Source organism: Sinohyriopsis cumingii, chromosome 2, assembly GCF_028554795.1.
Source record: "Sinohyriopsis cumingii isolate HCF-2022 chromosome 2, ASM2855479v2, whole genome shotgun sequence".
Taxonomy (NCBI): domain Eukaryota; kingdom Metazoa; phylum Mollusca; class Bivalvia; order Unionida; family Unionidae; genus Sinohyriopsis; species Sinohyriopsis cumingii.
In genome coordinates this window covers 138276900-138302429 of record NC_142962.1, presented here as the reverse complement: position 1 = coordinate 138302429, position 25530 = coordinate 138276900, and the positions used below count along the sequence as shown (strand labels likewise).

General features: G+C 35.1%; 1 protein-coding gene across 6 annotated transcripts in view; it reads right to left on the bottom strand.

Annotated features, from left to right (window-relative positions):
• Positions 1–25530, bottom strand: part of LOC149805917 (uncharacterized) — a 142542-nt gene that overhangs the window by 63693 nt on the left and 53319 nt on the right. Inside the window, exon 1 of one of the 6 annotated variants that reach the window (XM_089950695.1) lies at positions 5620–5640. The exons of the other annotated variants lie outside the window; for them this stretch is intronic. The gene's annotated coding sequence lies outside the window, so the exon portion shown is untranslated. Of the gene's footprint in view, positions 1–5619; positions 5641–25530 lie in introns of those variants that run through there. 6 annotated transcript variants of the gene reach the window in all.

Here is a 25530-nt window from a genome sequence, read left to right as displayed (position 1 = left end):
TCAAGACTAACTAGACATCACAAGAAGTGTTAAGTGAAAACCCCATATTGATATGACCATATGACCATCCATTCAGTGAAAACCCCATACTCATATGACCATCCATTCAGTGAAAACCCCATATTGATATGACCATCCATTCAGTGAAAACCCCTTATTGATATGACCATCCATTCAGTGAAAACCCCATACTGATATGACGATCCATTCAAGAGGAGTAGCAATGACAAGATTTTCAAAATGGCCACTGTGACAGCCATAATGGCTATTAGATCAACATCATTTCCACTTAAGGTCAACTAGACAACCACAATACATTTTTTAGTGAAAATCCATGTTGATATGATCATCCATTTAGAAGAAGAGATGACAAGATTTTCAAAACGGCCACTGGTGGTTTATTGGACATCCGATTGGTCCCATTTTTTCATTTTAGGACCATCTAGACCATGCGCTCAATGTGTAGGTAAAGTTTCAAAGCAATCCTGCGAGTAGATTAGCAAGAGCTGAGATAACAAACATGTACTCACAGATGGACTGATGATGGTCAATGGACAACAAACCATCCCATAAGCTCTTCTGGTCTATGACCAACAGAGATAAGAACTTAAAAGTACCCAACAGTCAATTCAAACATCTAGGTTCCACTATGCTTTGACTTTTAAAGTGATACTGTACTTTTAAAATTCATAAAAAATAGTTCCCCTGATCACTCCTTTTCTACCCTGTTGATTGTAATTTTTTGCACATTTTTTAAAAATATCATTTATTACTTTGGGGTATATCAATAATTAAAGGTAAACAAATGTTAAATAACATTTTTTTCCCGCAAATTCCTAAGTAAAATTATTTGCAAAAAGCTAAACACAAAGTTTCTGTACATAAAACATTATGGGTAAAAAAGTAAATTTATAGATTGATGGTGTAATGATGAACTGTAGGATATAAAAAGTTAAAAATTATTAGGGCTATGGTTAGACTAGGAGCTTCCAGAAGCCTTCAAAATTTTAACATGATGTCTGTAGTAGGAATCATTTACAACCAATGCCTTAAGGTAGATGACTAATGTTTTCATCCATCAATACATCTAGATCGCAGACACTGATAGACCCAGTGAATACCCTAATCAATTCTTCATGATTACATAATGACTATAGCAAATACAGAACATGTGATGAGCAAACCACTGATTCATTATCAGGTCATTGAGTCACTTCTGGTATTATTGAGAGCACATAATTAACTACTGCTTTAAAAAGGCTTTATCGTGGTGATTCACATCTATTCCCATAAAAATGGATTTACAAGCAAAGAATCCATAAAGGGTCATGCATACAAATAATACTGAAGAAGGACAGGGATGTTAAAAAAAATGGGAATTATATTTACAGTATTTTCCCTGGTATTTAATTTTGTGGCTTTATGAAAGAGGACATTTTCATTGATATGCTAGTGGACATTAGTTGGATCCAACTGTAACCCTTATGAGTCCAGATCTGCCATTGCATACAGAACAGGCAGATCAAAGTTTATGTTGTTTGATCTACTGATTACTCCTAATAAAATGCAGAGATCCTGACCTAACAGCATATTGTCTGATGGTATGCTGTTTGCAGTTGGAGCCAGCCTATATAAAAGTATATACACTACAGTACTTTAATTTGTTGATTGGGGAAGGGGTTCAAGTCAATCTTTTTCCTGAATCTTTAATCAGTTTTAAAAATACACAAAAAATGAGTACTCCATAAAAATTAGTGAATTCACAGTATTTAATTTCATTTATACTTGACTCTGAATGGCAACATGACAAAAATGGCATTTTTGCAAGATATATTTCACACTACATATTTGAATTCATGCTTTATAAAACCATGCATTTATGAAAATTAGTAAGTACCACATGGATGAAAGTGAATTTACAACATTGGATATCTAAATTAAGTTTTATTTACTTTACTGTCATCTGACTAAAACAGTTTCCACAACAGTATACACTCAGAGTACTTGACATTCTCTGACTAAAATGAAAATAAAGGACTTTGCCCTTAGTCGACTGAAAATAAAGGACTTTGCCCTTAGTCGACTGAAAATAAAGGACTTTGCCCTTAGTCAACTGCATTGTTTAGCAGATACAGATTTTATCATTTCAAACTGTTGAACATCCTTATAAATTAAAGTAAACAATTTTTTTCTAAAGGGCAGAATTCGGAACAAGCAGTATGTGTATTAAAAACATTCCATCATCGGACTGATATATTGGTACATTTTATGCTGCAAGCAAAATGTTGGGGAGATCACTGCAAAATGGCACAAGTCCTTAGTCTTCTCTTATTAGACAAAATATAAGCAAAACCAGCCAGCATACGCCCAAACAGGCTGACAATGAGAGAATCAGTGTGGAAAAACATGAATAAAATATTATCTGAAATTACTACCAACACTTGTTTATGTTGTTGCTGTTTGTTTTCATACATGTGATGGCTCAAACAGTGAGAATAAATCATTCAGAAATTTGGGCAATTTCACACAATAAGACCAATGTCTCACTGAAACATAAATTTCTTCTGCTCAATTTACTTGCTCATACTTTATAAGGACTTCAAAATCATAAGTGCCAAAGCTGTGGCCCTTTTGTGCTCATATTTAATGAGATGCATAGTAAACTGAATGAAATGTGATACGTAACTGCCAAGCCAAGAAAAGTATCTTATAAAATGTGACATTTCCCTAATGGTCACAGTCCCTGATACAGACTCGGAAACCTGACCAAAACAATGAGAAAAACTGGAAATTCCCCTGAAACTAATAATTTATGTTGTATCTATTTTGCAAGAATCTCTCTCAAATGAAAAAAAAAAATCATCTTAAGGCTGTTTTAGAAATATCATATATGTACTGTCAATTTTTTTTTCACAAGCTCCTGCTTTGAGAAAGGTTTAAATATCATATGGATACACTAAATAAACATCATTACAATTATTATAGTAAGCAATCTGTAACTTGTTTGTGTCTGGTAAATGCTTACCGAAGTACAAGTATTATCATTATTATTTCATACTGATGTACATGAAAGAAATAAGGAACAAAAAAAAACATGAGTCCACTGAAGAGCTGACAATCTAGTAGGCAAAATGAATTTTCAGGAATTCAAGATAAGAATATTTCTTCCTTTTAACTGATAAGTCATGATACCACCTCTGATATTTTTCAGTAATAACAAGATTTTCAAATTAGCTGTTGTGGTAGATATTTTGGATGTCATCTTGGTACCATTTTCATTTGAGACAAACTAGAGACATCATTATTAGTTTTCTGGTCAAATGCAATGTCATAATGATCATGATCATTCAGTCAAAAGGAGTAGTGACAAGATTGTCATGACGGCTATCATGGCAACCATACTGGATATATGAGTGGCACTATTTTCATTTAGGACCAACTAACATTATAATAAGTCAATTGGTGAAACCCTCTGTTGTTGTTGTTGTTTTACCCTCTGTTGTTGTTATTGTTTTTTGTAATAGGGTTTAACGCAATTTTTCAGCACAAGATAGGATATACACGGCAGCCAGTATACCTGGTGGAGGAAGAACCTGGGAAAACCCTGGAAAAAATCACTGACCCACGAGAAATTACTGGCAAGTTTTCCCACTTACCACGTTGGCCAAGCCCGAGACTCGAACCTACGCAGACAGAGGTCAGATGGCAGTGATCAGTAACAGTGAGCGTTTTAGATCACTCAGCCACTCTGGGCCCCCGAAACCCTCTGTTGAAATAGCCTTCTATTTGGGAGTAAAGATAACAATGTTTTCAAGATAGCCACCATGGTGGTCATATTGAGGGTTAGTCATTTTGATCAAGTAAATACCATAACAACTCTTCTGATGAAAACAGCGTCTTAAAATGGCTTCCACTGTGAGAAAAGCAGCTAAAACAAGATTTTCAAGATGGCCACATATTTGATTAGCACCATTTTAATTTGAGATCAACAATATTATAATCCTTTGTGTGTGTGTGTGTGCTTTGGATTTTTAATGTGGCTTTAACAATTTTTCAGTCATATCGTTATGATGACTGCAGTGTGGCAGTTTATAGTGATGTCTAGCACTGGGGCATCATGCCACAGACATGTAGCATGATGTCCCACCCAGTCACATATTACAGGCAGACCAGTCCTAACATTAACCTCTTAATGATGATCAACTAGTGAGGCAGCTGTTAGTACCATTTTTCTAAGTCTTTGTTATGACTTGGCCGGGGTTTGGACCCATGACTTCCTGCATCCGAGATGGATGGACTAACCAATAGGCCACTGGAGTAGTGCTAAGCCTTTTGGTGAAAACCCCATGACAATATGACCATTCAGTCAGGAGACATAGTGAAAAGATTTTCAAGATGGCCACTGTGGAAGCCATATCAGACCCCAGACCAGCACCATTTTCATGTAGGACCATGTAGGCATCGAAGTCTTTTGCTGAAAATCTCATGTCAATATGACATCGATTCAGAAAGAGTATTGATAGCAAGATTTTCAAGATGGCCACTGTGTGGTGGCCATATTGGATGTAAGACTGGCGCCCTGTTCATTTAAGACAAACTGGACGTCATGTGAAGTCTTTTTGTTAACACTCCATGTTAATATAACTTTCTGTTCAGGAGGAAATGTGATAAGATTTTCAAGATGGCTGCTGTTGTGGCCATGTTAGAATTCAAATTGGTACCATTATTATTTAGTACCAGCTAGACATCAAAAGAAATCATTTATCGAAAATCTCATATTAATATGACCATCCATGTAACAGGAGTAGCTATAACAAGATTGTAAAGTTTGGCTGCTGTGTCAGCCATAATGGATGCCATATGATCAATTATACTTAGGAATAACTAGACATCAAAGGAAGTCTTTTAGTGATTACTCCATTATAATATGACCATCCATTTTGTAGGAGTAGCAATGACAAGTTGGTCATCAGATCAGCACCAACTAGACATCATAAAAAGGAGTTTAGTAAAAACCCCATGATGATAAGACTGTCCATTCAGCAATAAAATTTTCACAATAGCTGCCATGGTTGTCATAATGATTGTCACATAAGTGCCATTTTCATTTAAGTCTAACTAGATATGATAAGAAGATGTTTTAGCAAAACACTCATGATGATATGATTATCCATTAAGGAGGAGTGGCAGAAACAAGATTTTCAAGATGACCACTGTGTTGGCCAGTTTGTAAGTGCAAGCTGCACCAATGTCATCTGGACCAACTAGGCTATAGGGTGAATGTGTGTGTGTAAAGTTTCATAGCAATCCTTTCAGTAGTTCAGGAGGAGTAGCAATAACAAACATGTGCTAACAGACAGACAACAGGAAACGTAATATCCCATAAGCATTTCTGGTCTATGGCAAGTAGTGCTAACAAAAACCTGAAAAGTAAATGCTAACATAATAGTTTACCATACCTCAGCCTCATACCATACCTCATACCATAGTTTACCATACCTCAGCCTCATACCATACCTCATACCATAGTTTACCATACCTCAGCCTCATACCATACCTCATACCATAGTTTACCATACCTCAGCCTCATACCATACCTCATACCATCGTTTACCATACCTCAGCCTCATATGCTTGGAAAATATCACAGGCATGTATTTTCTACACTGCTTTAGTCACAAGTCCAAGTCTTCATAATGATTGATTGCTTTCTTGCTTTCAGTAATATTGAAAAGATTTGCTGAAATGGCTATTGGTTGAACATGGGTCAACCGCTCTTTACATTCATTGGTTGTGCTCTTTTAGATGATGTACCATATGTACTCGTAAGTCCAACTGTGAACTGCACAGACCCAGATCTGCCATCAAACAATCTATGACTGCAATTTGCTATGAATAATTAGTACAGCAAACAACATGGACCCTGATATGAAAGTGCGCTATGTGATAACATATCAAGATTGATGTTTGCAGTTGGGTTGGACTTGTACCTGAGTATAGATGGCAACCAAAAGGATTCAAGTCCAATGAAAATGGGTTGACTGATGAACAAATGATAGTGTGTTTGTTTATCAATGGATTCTTCCGTTTCAGTTTTCTTTTGTATTTTGATCTTTGTTTAAGATATTCATGATTTTTTGTCAACGAAAAATGACCAGACAGGAAATCTAGCTAATCAATGTGTCCCTAATATTTCAATGGTTCAAAAATTTGGTCTACAACTTTACTCTAGCTTCCCTATAGTTATTTTTCTCAAAGAACTTTCTAAGCAGTTCTCAATGAGCAATTTGTCTTATTAAAATTGAATCATCTCCATATGTTATCTCCATAAGCTACTTGGTAACTACCATTGTCGTGTGATGCTTTAATTAACTGTGCTGTGTGATACCACCCAATTTTATCCCATTTTATTTTAAAACAAATTCTTGAAAATATGTAATTAATTCAGTGCTAATTATTCCATTTCAGTATATTGTATTCACTTAGAAATATTCAATGACATGTCAAGGATAAAACCAAACTTTTCAAATTCAAGATCTCAAGGTGACCTCTCATACTCATGGATTTTTTCAATGTTGTATGAGCAATGTCTTTCTTTCATTCATGGATAGTTAGAAAATCTAACATTCTGAAGTAGAAAGATTATTGCCAGCAGTGGCTAGATCCAAAGTCTGAAAGAAGAAGCAAATTTTGTAAATTTTGTCACCATGCCTACCATGGGGGGGGGGGGACACAAAAGTTCACAATAATGAAATCAAGTTCTGATCTTTTAGATACAGCTGTAAAGTTACTACGCATTGAAAGAACCAAGCTTCATTGCCCTATTTCAAAAGGCATTAGAAGAAATGTGCAGAAATGGGATAAAAAGTCTAACAGTGATCTTGACCTAGAAGGTAAAACCTTGACTGGCATACATGCATGAAACTGAGAAGCATAAGTGTACCATCATTCATCCCCCAAAAAGTGTTTATGATTGAATTCACAAGCAAAATAATGCCCTAAATAATTAACCTTGAGAGCAAGACCCAAAACATGCAAAGCAATACATCGTCCAAAGTTATGGAGCAGACAAAAAAATGATGAAAAACTTAAAATAGTGAGCAGTGACCTTGACATTGACGATTAGACCATCAACTGATTGTGATACACTTTTAAATCATGATGCAAAAGTATGTGAAGTTTCATTCCTTAACCTCAAGCAGCTTTAAAGATGTGGAATGGAAGCTATACAATGATGAAAACACACAATCCTGACCTGTGACCTTGATCTTGAACAATTTTCTAATGATAATGTTCAAGTATACCAAGTTTTATCCCTTAAAGCCCCCATGCCATCATTTTTCCTAAATTTCGCCATTCTTCCAATCTAACTTAAGTTTGGAAAGAAGGAGATGAATTATTTAAAATGCTATCTGACATAAACCATTCTTTAAAATAATCATAATGTAAGGTTCAAATGATGTTCAGATATTCAGTTTAAAACTAAGAAGTGCTATCCCTTAATTCAGTCACCAAAGTTGCTCATAATTCCATTATTTTTTGGGAGTGCTCCAAAAGTAGTGGTGTGATACACTCAACAATCCGTTAGTGACTAATGTAGCAACAACAGTCACGTGTGGCAGAAAACTGATTTCAGAGGAATTGGAGACAAGCCCAATTGTTGTAAGTGGATTTAAGACAAAAAAGTGTGCATTAGATAAAAATAAAACTTGGGTTAAAACTGGTAATCAGCTGGAAAACTGGGTCATTTTGAATAGTGAACTTGTGCTTAAGACAAACCCAGCCGTTTCATTATAATTGATAAGTGTAGGACGAGGACTTGAAAATCAGATGAGCATTTAAGAAAAATTACTTATAAATGCTAGTACAAATACTACATCAATTGCAAAATGAGAATTGTGAATCACAAAAGGATAACCTACTGTATCAGACATAACACGGTCTTGGCTTCTTATGTTTACAACAGTGACATCATCAAATCTTGTGTTCCAGCTTTCTACTGAAACCAGTTGACCCATGGATGTTGTCGATCAACATCAGATTAATTTGTACACATATAACAATAGGAAGAGTTGCTCTGTTTGTGGGAAATTATATGGCTCATAATGTGAAGAAACCTTGATATTATCTGGATTTAATGGAACCCAACGATGTTTAGGACCAATTTCCAGATTCAGCATTATTCAGATGATTTGGCATATATGACTTTACGCAGGTAATGGTGGCATTGGGGCTTTAATCTTAAACAGATGGAAAACTTGATATACTGAACTGTGACTGTGACCTTCATGATAGCAACCCAAATGTGACACACCTTCAGCAGTGATGTATACGTATACCAAGTTTAACCCCCAAATTTCAGATGGCTTTAAAGTTATGTAACAGATTGGAACGAGTGATATAAACAGAAAATACTGAGCTGTGGTCTTGATGCTGAAGATGGAAAGTACACTTTGAAACAAATCGCACCTTCTAGTGATGATGTACAAGTTTACAAAGTTTCATTCCTTAATCTCAAATAGCTTTAATGTTATGGAACAGTGTGGTGAAAACATAAAATCTTAAGGCATGACCTTGACCCTGAAGACAGAACCCAAGTGTGGTATGCAACATAACTTCGAGTAATGGTGTTTATTATATGCCCATTTTTTGTCTCCATTAACTTTACATTGTCAGAATCGTGCAATATTTTACGATATTGAACTCGCGTGCAATTCATATTTAACTCACATGAATAAAGGAACTACTTTCTATTGTAAACAAATAATGGACACAAACGCCATCACTTTTGACTTATTTTAATTGTCTGCGGATGAAGTAAACCAACTGAATGAACTAAAGCAGATGTTTTGTGGACTGCCACATACCAGCTGTTTTGGCACTTTCCATGTTAACTTTTTTGATACAATGTTTCGGATTTAGGCTAGTTATACAGTAGATGCCAGACAAGGTCCTTACAAATAACATGCAAGTGACAAGGCATAAAATGTCTTCTTTAGCTGGTAACAAGAATGGCAAAAAATATACTTACAGTTTTACATCCTGAATTTCCTCAAAATGTACTTAGTTCTGCGAATCCAAATTACATTAAGCCATGTCATGGGTTCACAAGCTTGATTACACATTTTGAAATTATACTGTAATTTCAACTAAATTCCAAGTGCAATTACATCCTCCTTACTGCACTCAAAATGAAATAAACATTATATTCCATAGCATCTTTTTGATAATTGCAACTGAAAGTCTTAATATTTTCCCCACATAATAATTTCAAACATTCAATGGCAGAACAGAAACACAATTGCAGATGTCAATATGCTGCTCCGTCGCCAATGAAATCCGATCTACTTCATGTAGAATTGGCACATAAATCCAGTCCATAATCACGAAATTTCGTAGAAATGATAAAAATACCAAAATCTATTCATTCCAGATCAAATGGAAAAGTTGTTGCAATGCACATTCGTTCACAGTATGACTCCAAATTTCAATTTTAAGTAGACCAAAACGCCATTTTCTTTTGAAAGTTATGTCTAGCATGACTCAGTTCAAATTTATCTGGGCGGAGTTATGTGCACAGTAATAATGTTGTTGTTGTGTAATAATGAATCTGCCCTTGTGTATTTAGTTTGGAATATGGCATACATTCAGTTACTTTGTTTCGCGTAGTGAATTTTTGTTTATATAATTAAGCCTTAGGTAGAATAAGAAAATGAGCATATAATAAAAAGTTTACTGCATTTGTATGGGAAAACATGTACTTGTTTTGCCGGATGGATATACTGCACTCCCAAGGTTGTGCAGTATTTCCATCCAAAAAACGCATTCATATTTTTCCATACAAATGCAGTAACTTATAAATATTATTATACATAGAACCAATCATCCTTGTGGCCATCTACTATTTGCATATTTGTATACATATTGCATAGCTACAAACACAGAAAGAAAACATGTAAAAGTCTGAATTCTTTCTAGTGGGAAAAAAATGCACCAGCAGATCAGGGTCCATTCAACTGATTACTCCAAACAAACTGCAAAATCCAGCTCTACTGATGCACTGTGCAAATCTAGGTCTATACAGTTTGCAGTTCTATCCAACTTATAAATGAGTATGCATGGGTAAGTAACAAGATGTGTAAGTTAAAATCTGCTTTTCCAGTAAAGTTTACTACCATAGATTTTTCCAGATTTACTGCCAAGTGACCAAACATTTAACCTGCAAAAAAATGGGGATTGGGATTCTTATAAAAACAAATACCAGCCATCAATTATCTTGAACAAAATATTTTTGCTCCGATTTAATGAAGAAAAGAATCTACTATATCCAATATATTAGCTAAAAGAACAAAATTTCTTGCAGTAAAAAGAAACAAACCCTGCTTACAAAGAAACTCCTTGCCCCCACCCCAGTCAGTCGTAAAAGACTATGTAGAGATAATGTGTCCAGATATTATCTCCCTTGATTTGGCTCTATGCATTTACACTGCTGGTGAGAGCTCTTGCTAACAATAACCAACAGGTACATAAGAAAAGTGATAACCCGAATGCACCTTGTTTTAGGTTTCTGATTAGCCCCAACGTGGCCTTGCTTAACAAAATAAATTGTTCTGACAGTTATGCTATAAACATCTGCAGTTTTAACTTCATACTTTCGTTTTTCTGTGTCTGCTGATAATTCTACCAGGGAGTTGTTGTTGTTGTTGTGGGGTTTAACGCCATTTTTCAGCACATGATAGGCTATACATGGCCGCCAGTATTAATGGTGGAGGAAGAACCCAGGAAAACCCCGGAAAGAACCACTGACCCATGAGAAGCTACTGGCAAGCTTTCTCACATACCCACATTGGCTGAATCTTAGACTCGAACCGCCGCAGACAGAGGTGAGATGGCAGTGATCCGTAACGAAGAGCGCTTTAGACCACTCGGCCACTCTACCTGGGAGAGGGCCACATCAAATTTATTCTCCATGTTTTCTGCTAATTGGATACACTTGTCATTAGTCAGTCTAAAGCAGGCTGGTTAGCATCTCATAATTTCATCATTGTGAAGGAGCATTATCATCACTTTATAAAATGGAACCAATCTAGTTAAGCTAACTGGATTCAGCTACTTTAATGTTCAACTACAATACAGACTGGCATGCACCTCCTCATAACTCAATCATGTGAAAGACCTACTGTCTGTACACAGATCAAAAAACAAACCATTCTGAATATTAACATTTACAATACCAATTGTGGGCCTTTTTTCCCCCTTCACTTACATATCATTATTATTCAAATACGAAAATAACCTGTACAAGGAGATATAAAATGATGATATAAAATGATGTATATTGCAACTGTTGGAATATATATGGTACACAATCAATAATAGTTCAAATGAATTTGTACTTTACTCTGTATGTCTGTTAGATCCATAACTGTTTCACATCAGAAAATTTAAAGCTACCAAAAATAGAAAAACATCAATAAAATTTCTAAGCCTGATTTAACTGAAACCAATTAAATTTCTTGACATATGACACCTTAGGGAATTAATTTTGCTGTTTTGTCACCAGCGTATAATAACAATGAAATGTCTTTTGTTTCCTGATTTGCTGACATTAATAATTATACATGTAGAAAGATTAATGAATCAGAAATGTTAATTTGTAACTCAAACCTATACAACAAGTTACTTTATATCAAATAATAAAAAATATAACTTCATACAGGTAACCAAGTACTATGAGCCTCAAAAGGAGCTGTGGTAAAGCATCCAACTCATAATCCAAAGGTCATGGGTCTGATATTAAAAGTGTCAACAAAACCAATAAAAATGACAAAAGAAAGTGGTTAACATTTGAAAAAATCTTGACCCAGTTTGGGGCTTCAGTTGTCTAGACCTACACCAGCAGGTGTCACTCTAAAAATAGAATAAGAATGACATGAATTTCTGGAAGTATTTACTTAAATCCCCCCCACCCCAATTAGCGAACAAAACAAGTCCAAACTTTTTCTTTGTAAATGGAGACAAATAATTGGAATCTGCATAGGGGATAGTACCAAAAATGTTACACCTGTTCAAAACATGATAAGTTTGTATGACAACATCCAGGATATTATTTTTACCCTTTTCTCTGCAGACTACAATTTAAATGTATCTTAGTATATGAAGGCTATTGTTTTACATGTCAGGTTGCCCTGGTCCAAGGGCAATATAGATGGAGACATGACAAAGTCTTGGGTTATATGGCAGATGTGTTGGACAGAAAACAATAAAGTCCAGAACCCACGGAGGTCAGGTGCCCTTTTCATCCAATTTGTTAAAGCGTGACAAAGAAACTTGCAACAAACAACAAAGCTTCCTGGAATATTCCAAGAAGCAAAGTCATGGGAGACAAGAGTAGATAGGGAAAAACTATGCAGACATCACTTTGTCCAGACATCATCATATGGCCCGAGACTGCAAAGAGGATCATCCTGGTGGAACTGATCTGCCCTTGGAAATAACAAATAAAAGAGGCATATGAAAGGAAAACAGATATGTATCAGGAACTAGTCAAAAGCCATTCAGCAAAAGAATGGAAAACTTCCTGCTGAAGTTAAGGGTGCTAGGGGTTTCATGCAGAATGGACCTGGTGGATGCTCAGAATGCTTAAGAAATAAGATGATGAGCACAGGAAACATCTGTGCAGATATTGAGCAGGGCAGCATAAAGGAGTGTCCAATTTGATCTGGCTCAGACGTGACGAAAAGAACTGGCAGCCAAAACAGATGAGCAGAGTCTGATCAACACTGTCTACCCAACATTGGAAAGTGTACCAAGATACTGGGATGAACCACATGTGGAAGGATGGGAACTCGGCTAATGATGTCTGCGAATGCATTGTACAAATGTTTATCAACATTGCAATTTCATTCAAAAATCATCTAGTCCAAAATATGTAATATGTCACTAATGATACTGCTGTGAGTTTCAATCACAAATGTCATGCCTCACTTGCAAAACATACCTCAAGAACAATAATAATAATAATAATAATAATAATAATAATAATAATAATAATAATAATAATGACTTTATTTAAAGAAGAAGCTCATTTGGTCAAGTGACCAATCTTCCATGAGACCTTGTACAGTTATATATATATGATGTACAGTTCTTACAAACTGTGGTGTCTTTAGACAACATTGTCATCAGAAACAAAATAACTGATCCACAACTACCCTAAAATATGTATGAGGCACTAAAGATGCATACATACAGCATTCATACAAAGATTTGTAGTGAACTTGCATATGTCATTACAAGTTTGGACATGAAAAAAAATAAAATTGTTAAAAAAAGTAATTAAACAAAATCATACAAATGATTTTTTTGGTACATGTTGACCAAGAGATGCTTCTTAAAATGTTTGGACAAGTCAGCTGACCTTATAAACAGTAGAAAGGAATTCCATAGTTAGGATCCAAAAAGCAAAACTCTTCTTATAAAGCTCTGAATTTGACTTACAGTAAACATAAATTGTTATTTTAAATGGATCTTAGTTCATACATATATCCATTTTCCAAAAGTTTAAAATTACATTTATGATAATCGGAAGCCAACCCATGTAAGGATTTGTAGGCTAGTAAACCCTTTTGAACATTAGCATGAAGAATAACCTTAGCTGTTCTGTTTTGAAATTTCCATAGACTCTCTTTATCACTACTACCCCAGACAGAACAGCAATATTCTTTATGTGGCATGATATAGGCAATGTAGAATATTTTTATTATATGTTCTTGAGAGATATAAAATGTTATTCTGTTCAAGAGATAAAGCAGTGAGTTTGCTCTTTTAATTGCCATATCACCTTGCATTCTCCAGCTTAAGATACTGTCAATCAGGATGCCAAGTTGTTTTTCATTTTCAGACTGTTCAATATCTATTCCTTTTAACATTATTTTGAAGACATCTTTCTCTGCTTTTACTTTGGTTCAATTATCTATCATCATGGCTTTTGACTTGGCTGCAATTTTGTTCATAAAACGGGGCTCAGGGCAGTTATACTTTACCCAAGTCCTGATTTAATTTATTGCCAAACACAGGGCCAATTGATCTTTTGCTATATAATGTTGTGTCTGCTGCAAACATGTTAGTGGTGGATAGATCAATATGATATTATAAACCATTGATGTACTAGCAGAAAGAGTAAGGCTAAAAAATTGATCCTTCTGGAACACCTATCTATTAGTTTCTTAAAACTTCTTGCTGTCAGCATCACTTTTCTGATGCTGTTGGCATAGGAGTTAATGTTAAGTTTTTCAATTTCAGTTACTCTAAGACAGCTGTATGTCCAGTCATGAAACTTGACTGATGTATTCATCATGGGTACTGCTCAACATATATGGCCACAGTGTCTTACTTTCTACACTCAAAGCTCAGTGTCTGTATGAAAACCTTCCATAATGCACCAGTGGATATTATTACATTGTTTTTATTGCATTGCTTAAAATGGTACTATACTGAGTAGGTCAGGTAGGTAGGTAGGTAGGTATGTCTGGCAATGACTGAACAGAATTATCCATATTATCAGCAGAATAGGATCAATGAATAAAGCCTAAACATTTACTAGTCTAGAAACGAGAGTTATAACCATAGGAATTTCACACTGGAATAATCCGAGGTTTTTCTACAAATGTTCAAAATTTCCATCACGCTGAGTTTGTTAGTAATAAATTGTGGACTTTTCAATGAGGCTTCATCAAGTTCTACATCTTTTTTCTCAGCTACAGGACTTCAAGATTGGGTCTCTGTTTCATAAGATTTTACACAGCAGTAAAACTAAAGAAAATGGAACCAGAGCACTAAAAATGCACACAAACCATGTGCTGGAATAATTTGATGACTAGTTCCATTCTTGGCAAACCTAAAGTAATACATGTATTACTACTACTAGTAACAAATGGAACATTCTGCATCAGGTGAAAACCATTAAGAATGTGATCGAACAGTTTGACTTGACAACTTTACAGCTGTACATGTAATCAATTACATTCATGGCAACAATTTTAGTAGAGGCAGTCATAAAACTAACTATTTGAGGAAATAAATCAGATATCAATACAACAGACATTAAAATCTCAAAGGACTGTGACATCTGGGATATAAATGAATGCATAACAGGCATTAAAAACTCAAAGGACTGTGACAACTGGGATGTAAATGAATGCATAACAGGCATTAAAAACTCAAAGGACTGTGACATCTGGGATGTAAATGAATGCATAACAGGCATTAAAAACTCAAAGGATTGTGACATCTGGGATATAAATGAATGCATAAGAAGCCTAGCAGCAGTGGTGACAGGATATAAGAATTAGATGTTGTTTAGAGATGGATGCCATTCTCATATATGGTGAAGTAATGGCCGGCCTAGGACATTGACAAAGTCATGAGCTTCATCTAGAAGTGACCTTACATCCATTGATTTTGGGGCAGACCAACTGTCTCGAAGAACTCTGTCATCCACACTATATGAATTTTGGACAGCTCCATGGCATATCAATAAATTGGACATGGATTATGTGGCAAATTTTAGCAGACTAAACTGGACTGTAGATACGGACATTTTAATTATTGGTACTGCTGCACTGCTGACCATAACAACAAGGCTCACTTGCAACAATAGGAATAAAGTTGTTGTTGTTGTTGGGTTTAACGCCATTTTTCAGCACACGATAGGCTATACATGGCGGCCAGTATTAATGGTGGAGGAAGAACTCGGGAAAACCCCAGAAAGAACCACCGACCCACGTGAAGCCACTGGCGAGCTCTCTCACATACCCACATTAGCCGAATCCGAAACTCAGGAATAAAGTAATAATACCACATAATAATACCACATCCAACTGTGCCCATGCACTCTATTGCCAGTTACAGTAAGGATAGAATTACCTTTTTAGAAGTTGTTGTGGACAACTTAGATAGCAGGACTAATGAAAATAAATACTCTTATTATTCAACACAAACTTTTTTCTGAGTATAATAATTTAACTTGTAAATGTGTTTCAGCTGCCTTTGCTTCTAGAATGAATCTAAATTACACAATGGACTCTTCCGTTTCTGATAAGGATAATTTTTATTCCAATGTTGCTGATGATAAAGTGAACATAAACAATAATTTTAACAGCCTAGCTGAAGGAGTTTTGTTGCAAAGAAATGAATTGATAACCTTTGGCTAGCAAAGAGGAGCTGAAGTTAATTTTTAGCTAAAACAGTACACATTACTTAGCTCTACAAATAGCATATCTACCAATGTATCTAGTAGTATCTTTATACCTTTGAATGCCCTCCAAACAGTGGATCTCACCACATACCAATACTGTATATACTCTCTTAAGTCCAACTGCAAACTGCACAGACCCAGATCTGCCATCACATAATGCATCAGCAGAACAATTATGCATTGGCAGATCAGAGTCTATGTTGTTTGCAGTTGGACTCAACTTACAAGTGAGTACATTATGGTAATTTTCATATTAGCTCTTTCATGCACTACATAATATGGCCATGTGACTCATCATTCAGCTCTGCCCTTGGGTGGCCAGATTACACACACTCATTGTGGATGACAGATGATATTGCTTACATTTATCAAAACCAACTAAATTCTCTAATGGACTGAAATAATGCTAAACAATTTTTTGACAATGCGATAAAAGATTTATGAACATTTGTGTTGTTTTTGAAATTTATATTATTGAGTTGCAACACTGCACATTAGAGTTGCCATCTCTTTTGCTGTCCACTCTGGCTACAGTGTGACAGCAAGATTTCATTCAGTTTAGTTATGTGAACAATTACAGCATAGAAGGTAATTGGCCTAAGTCTGGATTCAGAGCTCAATGTTTAGGAGTTTGTGAAAACTAAGCATGCTTCACAACAAAGCCCCGAGTGGCTGAGTGGTCTAAAGTGCTCACCATTACGGACCACTGCCATCTCACCTGTCTGCGTGGGTTCGAGTCTCAGGCTCAGTTAATGTTGGTAAATGAAAAAGCTTGCCAGTAGCTTCTCATGGGTCGGTGGTTCTTCCTGGGGTTTTCCAGGGTTCTTTCTACACCAGTTATACTGGCCACCATGTATAGCCTATCTTGTGCTGAAAAATGGCATTAAAGCCTACAGCGACACAAGAAAGGAACAAAAATGGAGAGTCAACAACTAAAGTGAACATCACAAAACCATACTCTATAGTCTTTTAAACATTGTGATCACAAAAAGTTTTGTAAATGATCTACATGACGAGACATGGAATATGATTTAAGTCTTAGCCAATATATATGGTCAGAGATTTTCTTTGATGCTGTCAACAAACCTGCTCCTGTCAAAACTCACAGAAAATAGCATGACCACCAGCATGAACTAGCCACACCGGCAATCGTGAATGCAATATGAGGAGACTGAATGAAGGTATTAGAATAAGAATAGAGAAAAATGTAATAAGAAAAAGGTAAGCAAGCTTACAAGGCAGGGAAAAACATGACATTGAGCATTAAGCTTTCCAGAAAATTGTAATGACTTGGGGACAGGAAAGAAGAAAAGATGAGTGTCAAAATCTCAAATTACATGATAAATCAATTAGTGAATCTGAAGAAATGGCTAATATGTTTAACAATTAGATTTTTGCAATACATTTAGTGCATACAAAATAACAGAACCCAAAGATTAAAGATGTGATAAGGGGCCATCCATAAATGACATCACGCAATTTTGGCCGATTTTTTTACCCCTACCCCCCTCGTCACACATTTTTTAAACAAATTCCTTCCCCTCATCACACATCGTCACAAATGTGTGACCCCCCCTCCCGCCTATGTGCATGACGTCATTTATGGACGGTCCCTAACCAAGGTCATACCAGTTTACATTAAGCCCATATAAGATGATGTGAATAATGTCAGGCCAAAATCCATTTTCTATGCTGTTTTAAAACTGCTTAAAAACACAAATGTATTTGTGATTCCCCTATGATTTACCTTATTAATCACAATCTTCTACATGAAATTCAGTCTGGTTATAGAGTCATTCACGTACAACAGTACTTTCATGGTTGATCAATGGCTGAAAGCTGCAGTCATAAAGGTACATTAGTGGGGTTGGTTAAGTAGCTGATCATAGGGAAAAAATTGAACTTGGTGATAATGATTTACTGTTGCAAAATATTTATCTACAAGTGCAAGAGCTTATCCTAGAACTGGTTCTAGTAATATGTAATGATCAGACTGCAACAAGTCACAACTGATGGGCAAATATCAGAAAAAGGAATGATGCAATATGAAGTTTCCCTGGGATCAATGCTGAGCCTGTGTTATTACTGCTATTTATAAATGCCTTGCTAATTTTTAAAATAGGCAATGCAATTTCCTCTAGAGACTTGTAATTACTGATGATATTGTAAAGATTCAGAAAATTCAAAGTATGAACTAAAATCAAATACTATAGACAGCTCTCTACACATTCTGGATTCAATTCAAGGATATCAAGGATATGGGACTGGTTGCCCATTGCTATTTTCTACAGGGGTCAAAACAGGTTATAAAGGTCCAATATTTGGTGTATCATTTCTATTCTTTCAAAACAGGAAAAGGCTTTTTTTGGTAATTTCACTCTACACAATGTACAATGGTAAATTAGTATTAAAACCATTTCTTTATTTGGAGTAAGTTCTTCGTGCACAATTTTTCCGCATTCAGTTAGAGGGACTAACCACCATACAAATCATAGCACAATTTGATGTTTGTGAAGGCCTACTTGTGAAAGAAAGTCAGATTAAATGCAGATAAGTCACAAGTTTTACAGTGAATTAAATTTACCCTGGGTGCTTTACTTTTGCAACAGTTAGTAGACTCTGGTCAGGTCTCTGATTACTCTAATTACCCAGAGAAAATGGTATGAATAGCAGTCTAAATTATTGTACAAAGCAAACATATAATGATACAAACATGAAACACTTCATTTGTTATCTACCCAGAGTGAGATAATTTTAAAATTACTTAATTGCACTTTCTTCAGACGACAGATGCAAATTTTGACTTTGACAACATTCTCATCATGGTATTAGCAAGTTTTGTTGCCCATGATGTTGATTTTATTAAAGTACAAACCATAGAGGTAATGTAGCATGCATTACCAACTATTGCTGCTACTGGTGTCATTTTTGAGAATTTGATTATGCATGCCTTTAGATGGTGATTATTCAATTTATTTCACTGCTGATTTATTAAGACTCTTTTCTAGATGGATATGCAACAAAATCATTGTTAAAGTACGATGACATTTTCAGACAAGGCCAAGCAAGGTCTGATCATTTGCAGATTTGACTGAATGATGTTTTCTATGATGCCATGATGAAAGTGCCACATACTGTAATATTTATATCATCCCCTACACTAGCAATCACCATTAGACCCGAGGTCCACTTTTCTGGACTTAGTTTAGTTTTTGGCCACCACTGCATAAGTCCACTGGTCATCAATGTAGAGTCCACAGAGATATGTATATGTCATCTCCAGTTTGGTGATGACAGCTATGGTGCAGTGCACTCAAGAGTCAGTAATGAACTGACTTTAGGTAAAACTACACAAGTATTAAATTTCTTAACATCAATAAATATTTTTTATTTAAAATCAATAAAGGTACTTGCATCAACATGTTGACAAACACTTTACCATCAATTTCATTTAGTTTTCATGATGGACTGCATGAAAAGATTGAAGCATCTTAGAACAATTTCCACTGCATATTGTCACTTTAATTACTTACCATATTTACTGCATATGTTGGGACACTGTATTTGTTGGGACACCATAACTAATTTTAAAAGTAATTTTTTGTGCATTGTATGTTCTGGGACACATCATTCTTTTTACTCGTAAGTTGTGGGAAACCTTTTAAATCATTTGAAAATTACATGTCGGAAAATGTACTCCAACTGAAATTTTATTTTTAAAAATATAAAACTGTACTTGAGATAAAACTCTTTAATCCACTCAGTTTCAACAGCTCCTGTAGCCTAGTGGTTACAGCATCTGCCTTGGATGCAGGAGGTTGTAGGTTCAAACCCTGGCCAAGTCATAACAAAGACTTATAAAAATGGTACAAACAGCTGCCTTGCTAGGCACTCAGCATTAAGAGGTATCTGGGTGGGACATTATGCTACATGTCTGCAGCATGATGCCCCACTAGACATCACTATAAACTGCCACATTGCAGACATCGAAACAATATGACTGAATTATTTTTAAAACTTCTTTAAAAATCCAAGTCATACACACACACCCAGTCAGTTTCATCAGAACTGGTCTTCAGCCAGTATAATTAACCTTTCCAAACAGTATGAGGTATTTACTTATCTTCTTTAACACTATAAGATCCATTTGATAAATGTATATATTCGCTTATAAAATGAGTCCAACTGCAAACTGCACAGACCCATGTTCATTTGTTTGCTTCTTTGAAAGTTTCATTTGTGTCTTGTCCACACTGTTAACTTTACCACCTTTAGTTTCAAATGGACAAAACAGCCTTCCAAGTTCATCCACAAACAAATCTAATAAACCAAATGCTAAAGCTACTACATGAATGTACTTGTTTGTTTACAAAATGCAGTGTAGTACCTAATAGACGATACTATTTTTAAACGTGTGTTGTGTAGTATGAAGCCATGTAGTATGAAAAAATGCTGCATGATTCTAACAAAGTAAACAGAGAACAAAATTAGCTTATAGTAATCTGTGCAAATTACTTATACTATAATCTATGCAAATTCCCTCAACTATAATCTAATTCAAATTCCCTTTACTATAATCAAATGCAAGTTCCCTATGCATGTACTAACATCAATGCAAATTCCCTAAACTATAATCAATGCTGATTCCCTATACTATAATCTATGCTGATTCCCTATACTATAATTGAATGCAAATTCCCTATGCATGTACTAACATCAGTGCAAATTCCCTAAAATATAATCAATGCTGATTCCCTATACTATAATCTATGCTGATTCCCTATACATGTACTATAATATGTGCCAATTTTTAATATACTAAAATCTCTGCAAATTCTCTGTACTATCATCTGTGCAATATCCCTATATAATCAAATGCAAATTCCCTATATTACAATCTGTGCAAATTCCCTATACTATTATATATGCAAATTCCCTATACTATAACCTGTGCAAATTTCCTATACTATAATCTGTGCAAATTCTCTTTACTATAATATGTACAAATTCCCTATCCTATAATCCAATGCAAATTCCCAATACTATAATCTAATGCTAATTAACTGAATTATAATCTAATGCAAATTCCTTATGCATGTAATGAACATCAATGCAAATTCCCTATACTAAAATCAATGTAGATTCTCTATACTATAATCTGGATGTTTTTCCCTGTACTATAATGTGTGCCAGTTCCCTATATTATATTCTAATGCAAATTCCCTGTACTATAATCTGTGCAAATTCCCTATATTATAATCTAATGCTAATTCCCTATACTATAATCAGAACAAAAGCAAGGTCTTTGTTCCATAAACACACACACATGCACACACACACACGCGCACGTGTGCACACACCAGGCAAATAAAACCTGCACCAACATTTGTGAGGTTTCACTTTTAAATACAATAATTTAGAACAGCATGTGATGGAATGTCATAAGAACAATGAAAATGGGGGTTTTCAGATAATGAAGATTCTACAAGAATCTACACAAATGTTGATTGACAGAGAGCCATATTAATAATTAATTCATCTGGCGTTGTGACCTCATAAGCTACATGTTAAAAAACGGCATTACAAATTTATTTTTGCCCTGGCAATGGGCCTAATCAGTTAATAGCCTCAAAAGTTCATTTACGGAAAGCTCTGATGAAGCTTGCAGACAGTATTGTGGATCTGTCATGATCAGGTGGCCATAAAAAAGCTTTCTGAAAGAAGTACATCAAATACCATATCCACTCACTAACAGGTCAGATCCCATTGCACAGACAAGATCTGCTACTGCAAAATGTGCCAAGAGACTGAGTGACCAGGTTCTATGTAGTTTGTTAGGAATAAGGAAGAGAACAAACAAAATGACCCTGATCTGCCATTACATTATGCAACAGTAGAGCAGGATCCGTTGTTTGCAGTTGGAACTATATATATATATATATATATATATATATGGTACATCAAGTTTTACTACAAGTTCCTGTGGGGCCCCACGTGGCCAAGTGGTTCACCTTTACAGACCACTCACATCTCCTCTGTCCACATCATTTTGAGTCTGGACAACAATGGTATGAGAAGCTTGCCAGTAGCTTCCTGTGGTTCTGTGCTTTTCCTGGGGTCTTCCCAGGATCTTCCTCTGCAAAATATTATACTGGCTACCATGTATGACCTATAATGTGTTGAAAATGGTATATAAAAAAACTACTAGTACCTGTACACAGTATATAACATGAAGAGTAAATTCTTGAAACAACAAAAATGGTCATCCAATTTTCACATTATACATCCAAGTTTTGTTCAAATCATAACAAATGTTTCAAAACAAAATCAACCAAGACCATTACCCTACATTTTTTTCTCCAAGGTGAACTGACCTCTTGAACTAGATATGTGGCTGTCAGCAATGTATCACATAACTCAAACATTCCAACCCCTTCAGATCACATAGATATGTGTGACTGTCTAACCTGGTAATCTTTTTGGAATTTGTATTTTGTTTAGCTGAATCAGTTAAAAAGGACTTCAATGAGTCAACTATACAAATGGCAAAAAATACTTGAAAGTTTAATTAATTACATTATTGAGAATGAAGGACATTTCATCCTATTTCCCACAGAAAAATAAGCTTCTTTTTGGCATATGCATGTCAATCAAGGAAGCTATTATTAAAGAAACAATAACTTGATGACTTTAGTGGGCATATTTCCTACTAAACTTGTCTGTGGTTATTTTAACCTGTCACATATCAGGCCTTGCTCTGCTTATTGTTTCACTACAACTATCTCACATATTTATCAAATTTATAAACTCCAGTTGGAGCTGACTCAAATCTCTGCAAAAACTTGGCAAACTATGTGTGCCTGTAGGAAAGAAGGTGAAGGTCAATAACTTGAAAATTTACAGTAAGTAGTGTAACAGTCTGTAGATGCTAAGTTTGATATATATTATAAAAGTGTTTGGAACTGATAAGGCAAGTTTGTGCAAATATATCCTTATTTCAGTTTTAAAAGCCAAAAAGTATATAATTCTCAATGAGAGGCATTTTAATTCATGACCATTTCCCGTATGAAATTTTCCATATGGATTGGATATGAAATCCATACATACTTTTACAGAAATATCCATATGGACATTTTTATTCTATAGCTGAACCACTCTTATGGATTTCAGTGTATCCATATGGAAATGTCATGGATTCCTTACATACTTCTTATGGAAAATCCCATGGAATATGCAAATTAGTCCATGAGATCTGTAGATTGTCCAGATGGAATAAAATTAAAATTCTATATGGAATTTGGCAATAATCCATATGGAATTTGTGAATAATCCATATGTGGAATTTGGCAATAGTCCATATGGAATTTGTGAATAGTCCATATGGAATTTGGAAATATACCATATGGAATTTGTAAATGTACCATATGGAATTTGTAAATAGTTTATATGGAATCTGGTAATAGTCTATCCTGTATGAAATTTTCCAGGTGGACTTAAGGCGGATTTTAGACAGGTTTTTAACTCCCACCAACACTTCTATTTGAATCAGATAGTTTGGTTATCGATTCTTCAGAGAGTATTTTCCATGATACTATAACACATGAGCCTGCTTTCCATATGGAAAAAAGAACTTATGGATTAAAGTTGCAACTTTATTCCATATGCAATTTTCACTTGCTCTGGGGGCCCCGAGTGGCCGAGTGGTCTAAAGCGTTCTTCGTTACGGATCACTGCCATCTCACCGCTGTCTGCGTGGGTTCGAGTCTCGGATTCGGCTAATGTGGGTATGTGAGAAAGCTTGCCAGTAGCTTCTCGTGGGTCGGTGGTTCTTTCCCGGGTTTTCCCGGGTTCTTCCTCCACCATTAATACTGGCCGCCATGTATAGCCAATTGCGTGCTGAAAAATGGCGTTAAACCCAACAACAACAACAACAACAACACTTGCTCTGAAGTACTTATGGAATTGATATGGAACAAATTGTCTGATTCCTTAAGTTTTTCAGTCCATATCTCTTCCATACAGATTCCTGAAGTATTCCATAGGGAATCCATGAGAAATTTCTGTACGGGAATTACAATAGAGGGTGGGAGGAAAAATTTCTATAACAAACAATAAAGGAGTAACTATTAACCCCAAGGCAAAAATAAGTGGTTTGTTTGCAGTAGATCTCAAGTTGATCTGCTTTAATGGTGGATAATTTTGTTAATGTTAAATTATATATTTCCATGGCATAACAATTGGGCATGGCCATATGTTGACCATTATGCCTCTGACAGCCCTAAAAGTAAATTTATTTACTTGTATCTTTGAAAAAGCCTCATCTCTAAATAAAATTTGTAACAAATTATTTTAATGTGTCCTGATATTACATTTGACAATAATAATGATAATAATAATAATAATAATAATAATAATAATAATAATAATAATATTTATTTATTTTGATGGACCTCATAGTGAGAGACTACTGTATTCAACATTTTCAACATTTTCCCATATTTAATAAATAAAGTCATATTGTACATTTTCCATTACTTAACGTATATAAAATCAAAATAGTGTTATAGTCTAGAATTTAGAAGCCATTCTCAATATGATGCCAGTGGCAAAATGGATAGTTGAGAAGATTGGTTACTGACCAAGTGATAATCTTGGTTTCATTTTCACTGAATAGAAAATGAGAAAACAAAAACAAAAAAAGTAAAACTCATTTATTATGAATCAATGAGAAATAGTTTGTAAAAACAATAGGTGATCATGAACCAAAAGTTAAAGATCTCAGTAAAATAAGATATTCCTATAACAGCAACATTACAAAATGACAAACAGTAATACTGGTAGTAATTCTGCCACCATGAAACCAGCAATACAATGTAACAGCTTTCATTTACACCACTTCTTTTATGTGATATCACACTGAAGAAAGCTTAAATGGGATTCACTCTTTGAGAATCTGCAACGGATAAGTTCTTTCAAAATCAATGCATGAAATATTGAATATTTAAATTTTAATATAATGTTTAGGTTTTTATTTCAATGCTAAAGTGCAAAAAAACATTAATAAAATGATCTGGTGTAACCCTATCATTACTAATTAATATTTTACTATGATGTTGTTAATTTGGTGTTTTATGACACAGCAACACAAGTAGATTATTTAGTGCCAAAGGCACTCGGAGTAAAGTGCCTTTATCCCAAGGACACACCAGTGACAGCTGTTGACCTATTACAGTATAAAGACACGCCATGGTAACTGACTACTTATCACGAAG